Here is a 12,449-nt window from a genome sequence, read left to right as displayed (position 1 = left end):
GATACAGCCGGGATACAACGCAGTGCCGCGTGAAAATCAAGGACCTGAGACAAGGCTACCAAAAAGTCAGAGCGGCAAACGGACGCTCTGGAGCCCAGCCCCAGACATGCCGCTTCTACGAGGCACTGCATGCCATTCTAGGTGGGTCTGCCACCACTGCCCCACCAGTGACCGTGGACTCTGAGGATGGCATAGTGTCGACGGGCAGTTCCTCGGCGATGTTCGCCGATGGGGAAGATGAGGAAGGGTTTGTGGAGGACGGCGCAGGCGACAGCGCTTACAATACCGCTTTCCCCGACAGCCAGGATCTCTTCATCACCCTCACAGAGATCCCCTACCAACCCTCCCCGGCCGTTAACACGGACTCAGAATCAGGGGAAGGATCAGTCGGTAAGTGTTATAAACATGGAAACATTTATTTCTTAAAAAACAGGAATATATACTATATAAAAACTAGCTAAAAAGTTGTCCATATAAAACTATATAAAAAGAAGGTCCACACATATAGGGATGGAAGAGAAATCCTCTTGGGACACTTCCATGAAGCTCTCGTAGAGGTGCTCAAAAAGCCTCCGCAGGAGGTTCCTGGGGAGAGGTGCCTTATTTGGTGCTCCGTGGAAGCACACTCTTCCGCGCCAGGCCATCCTCACGTAAAGCGGAATCATTGCCTCCACCAGCATGGCTGCATACGGTCCTGGTCTGTGCAGGGATTCCCGCAGCATCCTCTCTCTCTCTCTCCAAGTGACCCGCCTCAGGGTAATGTCGTTCGGCGACTGCTGCATCTAAGTAGGGCAATTAGTGTACTGTTACTATTGTGAATGCTTGACTTTTACTTTGCATAGCAAAGACCTTCGTTCAACAGGCACGTGTTGGAGGCCACAGAGGAAAAGCATACAGTGATCTTTCCCGGGCACAGACGCAAGGGGCTGGAACAGGGTCAGACTTTATGCTTTCCAGATTGCCTTCTGCGGGAGGGCACAGCTACCCATTAACTGTTAAGCAGCCTATAGTGTAGGGCTTACCAGGCCTGGCTGATAAACGGATTCAGCTGTACCGCCCCGCTTGTCCGATCTCCGGTGCAAGACCGCAGCCACTGAAAGCGTATTCCGAAATCTCGAACTTGTCCTGAGAGCTCGTGAGATTAGGTTCCCTGTATGGTCTTGTTCACAGAAACTGAGTAGACTGTGTTCAGTGTTCGCAAACATGTATCTTTTCAAGGAAATCACTTCCTTTTTCCCATCACACAGCTGCAGCTCTTTCACGAACTGCCCCGCCATCCCCCTCACAGATGCTGGCGCAGATTAGGTGGCGAAAGAAAAAGACTAGGGACGACATGTTCTCGGAACTGATGGCCTGCTCCAGAGCCGAGGCGGCCGAGCAGAAACAGTGGAGGGAGACCCTATGTCAGCACCAGCGCTCACACATCGAACGGGAGGACAGGTGGCGGCAGGAAGACCAGCAGGCGACTCAAACGCTGCTTGGGCTAATGAGGGAGCAAACGGACACGCTCCGGCGCCTTGTAGATGTTCTGCAGGACCGCAGGCAGGAGGAGAGAGCCCCCCTGCAATGTATCTGCAACCGCAATCCCCCGCCACAAAGTCCTGTCCCCCCCTCACCCAAAATAACAAGAAGGAGGGGCACTAGGGGGCGTGAAAACTGTCACTGCACCCCAGCAGAGCGCTCATGTACCACACAGCTCTGATGCCATAAATTTTGAGAAGTGCTTCCCTTCCTGGATCACCCAGTCCTAAATCCAAGTTTCATCCCCCAACTGTGTAGTTGAGTATTAAAAGTAGTTTGTTGTTATTCACTGTTTCCGTCCCATTTTTCTTGTCAGAAGACTTTGTGTGAAGGGGGGGAGGGGTTTTTTAATTGCATAGGACAGCCTCCATTACCAGGGTACAGACTTGGGGGCAGGATCAACAGCAGGACACACACAGACTGCAGTCACTAGGCACCAGGGTCAGTCTGGGAGGTGTATGCTGCCCCGGGTCACTCTGTGAGGTGTATGCTGCCCCAGGGTCCTAGTGCCTGCCATCCACAAATGGCAAGGCAGGCTGTCCTTACCATGCCCTTCCACCCTAGCCACGAGCCTCTCCGATGCCCTGAGCCCCAGCAAGAGCCCTCATCCACGGACACATACTCACCCTTCCCACACACCCCTCACCCCTTCCTACGCCCCAGCCCAGAGCCTGCATCCAAACTCCGTCCCAAAGACGGCACCCTCACCCCTTCCTGCAAACCCACCCTTCCTGCACACCCACCCGCAACCGCCCTCCCCAGAGACCGCTGTAGGAGCAGGAGCCTGTCATTCCTCTAGTGTAGAAGCGGTCTGTACATCAGTGCACACTGCACTACCACAGTCTGCGTCCATGTTTCAACCCTAGAACAGGAATTCATAATTAAAGAAAACTTTGTTAATAATCAGTGTTCCATTAACTTTATTTTAAAACGTGTGTTGGAAGGGGGGAAACCTGGAGAACGGGGTATGTAACCGCAGATCAAAGTGAACAGTCACTGAAACAGGCTCAGGTTCAGCTTCTCTGTAAATCAAGTGGACAGTCATAGGTTACCCTGCTCTCCGAGGAACCTAGCTTTCAAAGCCTCCCAGATGCACAGCGCTTCCCGCTGGGATCTTCTATCGGCACGGCTGTCTGGCTGAGCGTAATCAGCAGCCAGGCGATTTGCCTCAACCTCCCATCCCGCCATAAAGGTCTCCCCCTTGCTCTCACAGAGATTGTGGAGCACACAGCAAGCTGCAATAACAACGGGGATATTTTTTTCGCTGAGGTCCGAGCGAGTGAGTAAGCTCCGCCATCTCCCCTTGAGACGTCCGAAAGCACACTCCACCACCATTCTGCACTTGCTCAGCTGGTAGTTGAAGAGTTCCTTCTCACTGTCCAAGGCGCCTGTATAGAGCTTCATGAGCCAGGGCATTAGCGGGTAGGCTGGGTCCCCGAGGATCACTGTAGGCATCTGCACATCCCCAACCGTTATTTTGTGGTCCGGGATGAAACTACCTGCCTGGAGGCATCTAAACAGACCAGAGTTCCTGAACACACGCGCATCATGAACCTTGCCCGGCCACCCGACGTAGATGTTGGTAAAACGTCCCCTATGGTCCACCAGTGCTTGCAGCACCATAGAAAAGTAGCCCTTTCGGTTAATGTACTGGCTGGCCTGGTGGGCTGGTCCCAGGATAGGGATGTGAGTCCCATCTATAGCCCCACCGCAGTTTGGGAATCCCATCGCGGCGAAGCCATCTCTGACGACCTCGACGTTTCCTAGAGTCACTACCTTTGAGAGCAATTGCTCAATGATTGCGTGGGCTACTTGAATCACAGCAAGCCCTACGGTAGATTTGCCCACGCCAAAGTGGTTCGCTACTGACCGGTAGCTCTCTGGCGTGGCAAGTTTCCAGAGGGCTATGGCCACTCGCTTCTGCACAGTCAGGGCTGCTCGCATCCGGGTGTCCTGGCGATTCAGGGCAGGGGACAGCAAGTCACAGAGTTCAAGGAAAGTGCCTTTACGCATCCTGAAGTTTCGCAGCCACTGTGATTCATCCCAGACCTGCAGCACTATGCAGTCCCACCAGTCCGTGCTTGTTTCCCGGGCCCAGAATCGCCGTTCCACACCATGAACTTGACCCATTGCCACCATGATCTCCACTGCGTGGCGTACCCTGCTTTGTGAGAGGTCTGCGCCACTCTCCTCACCGCGCTGACGGAGCCTCCTCGCCCGATTTCTCAGCAGCTGACTGTGGAAGAGGTGGACGATAAGGTGCGAGGAGTTGACAACGGCCATAAGTGCAGCGATGATCGCAGTGGGCTCCATGCTCGCAGTGCTGTGGCGTCCGCGCTGTAACCGACCAGAGAAGGGCGCGAACAGATTTCCCGCCGGTGCTTTCAGGTAGGGAGGGCGTGATTGATGGTTCAATGACGACAGTTACCCAAAACCACCCTCGACACATTTTTTCCCCCAGCAGGCATTGGGGGCTCTACCCAGCATTCCAATGGGCAGCGGCGACTGCGGGAACTGTGGGATAGCTTCCCACAGTGCAACGCTTCCAAAGTCGACGCTGGCCCCGTTAGTGTGGACTCACAAAGTCGAATTAGTGTCCTTAGTGTGGATACACAAATTCGACTTCATAAGGTCGATTCCACAAATTCGAGTTAAGTAGATTCGAAATAGTCTTGTAGTGTAGACGTACCCTGAGGGTCATGAGTTGCTTGCATCAAATGCACATCTATGTCACCTGCCCACAACAGAGGTAATCATACACACTGCATTGAGTGCAATAAACTGGATAGTCCCCTCTGTTCTGCTGGACTTCTGCCTGCTTTTTTATTCTTGCAGAGTTTGTTTGATTGTTCTTTGTTTTTTCGGGGTTACTGGCATTATGGCCTAAGTGTATTAGGTGTATATGGTGCTCCTGCTCCCTAAACACCCTATTTCCTGCACCTGTTCCCTTGCTTCTCTGTTTTCCGTGTGTGTGTGTGTGTGGTGGACCGGATGCACGCAGAAGGCACAGATGGAGATGGCACCCTGGCAGGGACCGTTATTAACTTTATCCCTGCACAGGGCTCAAAGGGCTGCGCCTGCTGTCCAGGCACCAGGGAGATGGGCGCAGGGTGTGCAGAGCCAGAGGGGTAAGGAGCGGCAGAGGGCAGGGTGTGCACAGAACAGGGGGGCATTTGGGGAGTATTCGGCAGCTACAGAGTGTCCATCGGGGAGCAAGGTGTGTGTCTGTGGGGAGGTACAGCTCTGTGTGTGTGGGGGGCATGAGGTGTTTGTGGGGGCACAGGGGTGTTGTGGGGGGTGTCTGTCAGGTGTACAAGGGGTGTTTGGGGAGTGGCTGTGGCTCTGGGGGTGTCTGTGAGGGGATGCCTGGGGGTGTTTATGGGAGGTGTCTGTGGGGATGTGTTGTGGGGGATACGCGGTGTGTCTGGGAAAGGCTCAGATGTGGGGGCCCGGAGCCGGCTGCGCGCGGTGAGCGCGAGGGCTCGTGGCGCGGGCGGCAGCACCTTCCTCCTCCTCCCGCGGCAGCCGGGCTGGGCGCGTGACGGTGTCGGCTCCCACCCCCCGGAGCGCCCGCCGCCCCCTCCTCCGCTGCACCAGAGCCCGCCCCGCGCGCGGGCCGGCGGCACGCGCTTCCCGTCCGGCTGCTGCCTCGCGCCCGCTCCGCCCGCTGCAGCGCCTAAAGGGTTAATTCCTCCCCCCCTCCCCCAGGAGAAGAGGGAGCACGGACCCTGCTCTGTGCATGCCCTGCCCTCTGCAGCTCCTTACCTCCCTGGCTCTGTGCACATCCTGAGCCCATCTCCCTGGTGCCTGGGCAGCAGGCGCAGGCTGAGCTCTGCAGGGATAAACTTAATAACATTGGTCCCTGCCAGGGCGCCATCTCGACCAGTACAGTTGCTCTGCCAGGCATCGGGGGACGCCCCTCCACCCCCGACCTGTTGCTTCACTGACCCAGCTCAGAGGGGGGCTATTTTTCCTTAATTGCAGTAGCACCAGTCTCAGATGTTCAAAAATCATGAATCAGGCCCCTCCCCAATCATAAACTTGATGAAAAATCATGAGATTTGAAAAAAAAACCTGTAATGAATTGTGGTGTTCCTTCAATTTGCTCTTTGAGTCCTGAGCTGTTGCGCTGCACTTGTCAAATTTTCAAGCTTTTTTCAGTCATGGGGGCCAGACAATTTTGTTCATGAATGCTGAGGCTTTAGGGAAAACACCAAATATCACAATAGTTAGCACTACTGCGATTGCCAGCTCTGGAAGCTAGGTGCGTCCCATCTCCTCCAGTAATAACGGCTCTATTTCTGTTCATCTACTTATACCGCCCTCATCACCTTAGTGTCTGTGCTTCTTACATTAATTCTCACAGCTGCTCCGTTTACAAAATGCAAAAGTATTAGACCCCTTTTGCTGATGGGGATCTGAGGGTATATCTACACAGCAACTAGACACCCACAGCTAGTCCATGCTAGCCAACTTGGGCTCCTGGGGCTAAGGCTGTGGGTCTGTTTTATTGTTGTGTAGACTTCCCTTCTCTGCTGGAACCCAGGCTCTAGAACCCTGCGAGGTGGAAGGATCCCAGAGCTTGGGCTCTAGCCCAAGCCCAGAAGTCCACACAGCAATAAATCGGGGGTATAGACATACCCTGAGGCTTGGAAAGATGAAGGGCTAGGTCTGCAAAGGGAATTAAGCATTGCAGTGCTCCATGGGAGAACGCCTATTTTGAGAATGCTGTGGGGGATTAGGTGTGAGTGAGGGTGCAGAGCAGCTTGTTAGCTGTGTGGCAGGATCAGGTGGGTTTGGACATGCCCTCTGGCAGAAATTTAGGCACCTAGAGGGTTAGGTGGCAATAGAGTGGTGGTTGTGAGAATGTCAGTCGTGCCTAAATCCAATTTAGGGCTACATCCACAAAGGGCTAAATATTGCATTTAGACACCTTTGTATCTTTGTGGTTCTGCCCTAACAGATTTGTCCAAACTATTGGCCAGAGATGGGAATTAAATTCAATTTTTTCAGGGGCCTATAGCAGTGTTTTAGCACAAGACTATCATTCCTCTCCTTATGTTTATGCAGTCCCATATGCTGTGTAACTCAGCTAAAGACAATGGTCTTGCACAGATGTCATGAAAGGTGTACATTTGGCCTTGAGACTATTTAGTGATGATGATGATGATGTGTGGGAAGGAAAGAATTCAGCTTGAGTTTCTAATTCCAGGGTGAGTTTGCAGGGGTACAGCATTGAACCACTACATAAATCCTTCAAGTATTAGGAAAGTAGTAACCTGGTCATTTTTTGAGTGGGTAAACTGAGGCACACAGCAGTTGCATAAGTAGTTCAAAGTCATTGGAAATGTATGGCTGAGCTGGGAATAGAGACCATTGTTCTGCACTCTCAGCCCTGTGTTTTAGCAAAAAGACCTAAATTCATATCATGGTCTTTGTTCCATGCTCTAAAACAATACACTATTATATACGCTGCAGTAACATGTCACACTGTACACTTGATCACACAATCATCTTCCATCACTGTCCATGGCTCTATTGTGAGGATCCACAAACAACATGGTTAGTGTGTCATTTTAAAGTACTGCTGCTAGATCCCTACACGTCTTGCAGCAGTTCATACTATGCTTGACATTTTGCAGGCATTTGATTTCAACACACACTTTGCAAGAAGGGAAGAAACATGAAGGAACAAAACACAGTTTTATATGTGGAGTATTAAGGGGAAGTGAGGACAGCAGGTCCAAAAATTCCAGTTTTTGTAGCCCATTTAGCTTCTCTCTTCATGGCTCGTTTGAAATCCTCCCACAGAAAGATGTCTGCCCAGAAACTTCAGCGTCACACACAAATAAGAGCTATTGCATATCCTTCTCTCGGATTGTAAAGTATGTGGGTAGATAACAGCACCTAGAAAGTTTTTCATCTTTTTAAAGGGGTGCACAAAGTACACAGGATAAAATCTTTTTTTAATGTTGAATCTGAAAGTTGGTTCTCTGGTAAATAAAAAAAAAACTTTCCTTTTACTATCACTTTGAGAACTGCTGCCAAAAGAAAAGCAGGTAAAGACTAGCACTTGTCTAGTGTGTTGATCTTTACAACTCATGAGTTCAACACTAATGAGTTATGGGTTGGCCCACGAAAACATAATGTGTAAATTAGGAATTTAATGATGTGTAAGATTAAAAGCTGTGCAGGGTTGCATTTATTTAAGGCTGCCATCTTGTGTTCAAAGAGGAATTACTTTATCAGACAATGTCCCTTTCACTAGATTTAAATTGATTCCGTTATGCATGTTATGGAGGATACTCAAATGCCCGAGAGTGCTGGATGATAATATTTCCCACTGCATATCCTCTCTGTTCCTTTCTTAGCTGCCTCACATATGCAAAACATACAGTAAGAGTGTTAATGGCTTCGCTATAACTTGCAAAGGAATAAACTATGGGGATCTTTTTGCCCATGAGTTTGCACAAAGGAAAGTCAAGATCTTGTTCAAGAGATGTAGACAAGAAATACAAAAATTACATTTGTTTTCCACATTTTACTTCGTTTCCAGGTGTATAATTGCTAACTCTTCCCAAACCCCAAAAGTACACTCCCTTCCAAACAAACTAGGTAAACCTATAGGCTAGAACTATACACCTCTACATTAATCACTGTGATGCATTTGAAGTTCTAGCCTTATACAGGGTGACATCATAGCATCACTTGGTAAACCAGAAATCCTAGTTCTTGAGCCATTTTTTGCTGACTTGGGTAACTGATGTGAGTTCATTTGGCACTGAGTCAAGCAGGTGTGCTCTAGCTCACGGAGATGGTGAAGGGAACCTGTGTGGGAAGAACTAGAGATGTTCTGTAAGCCTGGAGGAAAGTGGGATTACAGTTTCAGGTTACATAACTCCTCCTTGATACAACAAAGAAAAAGAAGGAAGATGGGTGGGTGTCCACTTTATCTGTATGGACATGCTGGAGAATGACTCTAGTCTGATCTGAGACTACATATGTAGCAACGTTTTAAATACAAGCAAGGGTGGGTTTACTATAAAAGTGATTTTAATAGCTGTCTTGGATAGATTTTCATATGGCTTGTCTTAAATTGTAATATCTTTGGAGCAGGGACCATGTCTTCATAGGTATTTGTACTGGGCCTAGCACAATAGAGCTCTAAGGTCTCTGGGCACTATTTCAATATAAATATTAAATAAGAGGCATGTGTGCATATATGTACACCCCCCCATTTAATATTTCTATTGAAATAGCGTGTTTGTGCAGTGCCGAGCATGTATGGGGCCCTTTATCTATCTATCTATCTATCTAGATAGATAGATATAGATATATAGATATACACCCTTTCCATATATAATACATTCATATAGTTCATACTACTGTTTATTTTTATAACCTACTATTATTTTTACTTTGTAGTTCTAAGTGTTAGAGATTTCAAAAGTTTTATTCTAATTTCTATAACCTTGTGACTGTTGTTTTACAGGAAATCTTATGTGGGAAAGATTTAGTCTAAAAAGCCCTTGATAACATTATTATTATTTATTTGTATTATGTTAGTGGCCCCAGCCAAGGGTCCCCACACCTGCTTGGCACTGTACAAAGACACTAATCTGTTAGAATTAATATAGCACACTGGTAAGGGGGTCAGAGAGGCAACACTTTGCCTTGAGTAGTTTATACAAAGAAGAGATTTGGTGGTAAGGTAAATAAGTTTAGATTATGCCCCCTAGGAAAAAGCTCCAATAGTTGCTGTGTTTGTGTTTGGCTAGAAGAAGCTGGCCCCAACACCTATGGCATATAAAAGACAGAGATAACCAAAACATTCCATCTGATTTTCTTTTGCTATCTCCTAAAGGTATCCATAGGAAATTTAAGGAGAAGTAAACACGTCTCATGGACAGAGGTCACCCACTCCACTTGCAAGAACAGTGTGAAATCCTGTTCTGAAGCTGCATGGCAAGATGCTTTCTGCACTTTAGTCATTGACTGGGCACCTCTCCCAATGCCAGTGTGTGTGATTGTAGCACCATTGCATCTTTTTAACAGGATGCAACTATTTAGCATGTTTCTGGCTGATATTTTTACAGCAGAGGCTTCTGCAATGAGCTCCAGACAATTTATGTAGAATAATAAGAGCTCCTCTCAGGATCACTTTGAGCTCTCTAGTCTAACAAATTGGCATATGACTGTCATCAAATCTGGGGAGAACTCAAGTGTCACAGCTGAGTCCAAGGCTTCCATTTGGTTCAAGCACCAGCGCAAATTACAGAACTCGTCCTTGTTTTCTGATGGCAGGGATATTTGATGATCATAATGCTGTGAGAACCTTCGCTGTTGGTCTTTGCTCACAGAATATTACAGTTCCATGGCTGTGTAGGAGAAGAAGCATGACAAGGTTCCCTTCATGTCTGGACCTGTTTTGATGTTCCATATATAATGTTTTATTTTAAACTTTAAAAAGTTTTGTGCCAGAGAAGAGAGAAGCAAACAAAAACCTATCGATTGATGTTTCTAACATAACATGGTGTAAGGAGACCTGGGGTGAAATCCTGGCCTCATTGGATATGTCTACTCTGCAATTAAAAACCTGCAACTGGCCTGTGCCAGCTGACTCGGGCTTGCAAGGCTTGGGCTAAGGAGCTGTTTAATTGTGGTGTAGATGTTCCAGTCAGGCTGCAGCCCCAGCTCTGGGACCCTCTCACCTTGCGGGGTCCTACAGCCTGCAATTGAACAGCCCCTTAGCCCAAACCCTGCATGCCCAAGTCATGGGTGTTTATTTGAAGTGCAGACATACCCATAGACTTTACTTAGAATTTTGCCACTGACTTCAGTGTGGCCAGAATTTCATGGTTTGGGATTTTTAAAGTGCCAGTGATGTGTTTATAACAAACTTTGGATTGAGTTTTTCTTTTGGCTCACATTGATTTTATTTTTTAACATCTTGTAATATTGCTACTGTTGGAAAATGAGGAAAGAAGAAAAAACTAATTTTGTCCCTGCCCTGGCTGTAAAATAAAAGCTTTTAGCAAGCATGAAAACTAGCAGAACTTTACGGCCATTCATTATAGGGCCAGATTCTGATACCCTTATTTATGAGGAATGCTGCCTCATTTCACAAGTAGATCCTTTGAACCCAATGGGGCCATTCATAGAGTAAGGTCATACTCAGTTTGTGTATGTGTATCATAATTTGGTCCATAATTAGGGTCACATCAAGAACCAAATATAAGTCTGAACCATTTTTTTGTAGCAGGGCATTCTCTCCCACATAATGATATGACTGAAAAGACCATACGTTTGTCTGCCACTTTAAGACATCTAAAGTGTTTTATTTTACTTCAAAATACTTATGAACTGCTACCTGTGTGTTTTCCAAATACAATATAAAGCGATGTTAGCAAGCATTCCTTTGGCGTGTTGCACATTATAGTGAACTCATTCTTGAGCCAACCCCATTCCCCGCACATCATTTTCATGTATGGATATTAATTTATGTGTTCACTTGAATACAAACTCTCTCTGTCTCTGTAAGTTATAGAAGCAATCATCCAAGGAAGATCAGAAAAACCTAAAGTCAATTCTGGTGTCATAATTTCATACTCTCATCTGAGATGCCAAATGGTGGCTCTTTTAGATGAGAAGTGGGGGTGTGAAAATACTCCCCTCTTCAGAATGGCAGACTTCATTTCTCTATAAAATATATTTATGTTTTGAAATAAGAAATGGCTAGCCTGGCAGAGGAACGTTGGGGATTTAAGTCTCTTGGGAGGGCTGCAGCAGCATGCTCAGATCCAGATGAAAGAGTGCACCTGAAGCTTTCAAGCAAGGATTCCTCTCACTCACAAGATGTTTTGCACAGTGCCTGGCACAATGAGGCACCCCACTCTCAGTTGAGGCTTCTGGGTGCTACTGTAGTACAACTAAATAATAATGGTGAGTAACTCCCTTCATCTGCCTTGCCTCAATCATGTGAATCTCCCTACCCAATGAACGTGAAGAAACACTTCGTAGATGTTTTGGGGCCCCTGATTTTGCAGTAATTGTCCATTGGCTAAACTTGGCTATTGCTTGGACAGTTTAGTCCTTCCGCCTGAGCAGCTTTTATACTACATACTTTTGGTACCTTGACTGAAGGTATCTTTTGGTGCTTTCCCCAAGGTAAAACACAACCCTCTAGGAAGAGAGAGCAGTAAGTATTACCTGGGATGACATTCAGCCCCGGTCTACACTGGGGGTGGGGTGGGGAAGGAATCGATCTAAGATACCCAACTTCAGCTACTAGAATAGTGTAGCTGAAGTTGATGCATCTTAGATCGAATTAAAATTACGTACTTTGCGTCCTCGCGCCGCGGTGCGGCTCCCCCATTGCCTTTGCTTCTGCCTCTCGCCGAGCTGGAATTCAGCAGTCGATGGGAGAGCAACTGGGGATTGATTTATCGCATCTACACTACATGCGATAAATTGATCCCCGATAGATCGATCGCTACCCGCTGATCCGGCAGGTAGTGTAGACGTACCCTCAGTTAGTACAAATCCTTTTACAGACCATGTAAAACAACATACAATGCAACCACCACCCATTTAATTTGATTTGTATAACAGTGTGGTAAGGTCAACCACCACAGCACCCCCGTGTGGCCCACAATGACATCACTCACCCTACCTCAGTTTCCCCAGGGATATTTAATGAGACAGAGATTAACCCTCCTTGCCTCAGGGCTTTCAGCTATAGCCTATCTTCCTTTTAGCAAGGTTGTGGGCAGGCAACCATCTCTGTCAGTATCCTCAGGCAGGCCACTGACAAGCTTAAACAATAGCGTCAAAGGAAACATAAAACAAAAGGGTCTTCCATCCTCCTGGGCCACCCTTCACCCAGCCTGGTTTCCTCCCAGGCTTGCTCCTTCGTCCCTTGGCCATCT

This window comes from Mauremys reevesii, linkage group 1, assembly GCF_016161935.1.
Source record: "Mauremys reevesii isolate NIE-2019 linkage group 1, ASM1616193v1, whole genome shotgun sequence".
NCBI classification, from domain to species: Eukaryota; Metazoa; Chordata; order Testudines; family Geoemydidae; genus Mauremys; species Mauremys reevesii.
The sequence above is the reverse complement of the archived record's forward strand: the minus strand, read 5'-3'. Positions refer to the sequence as shown.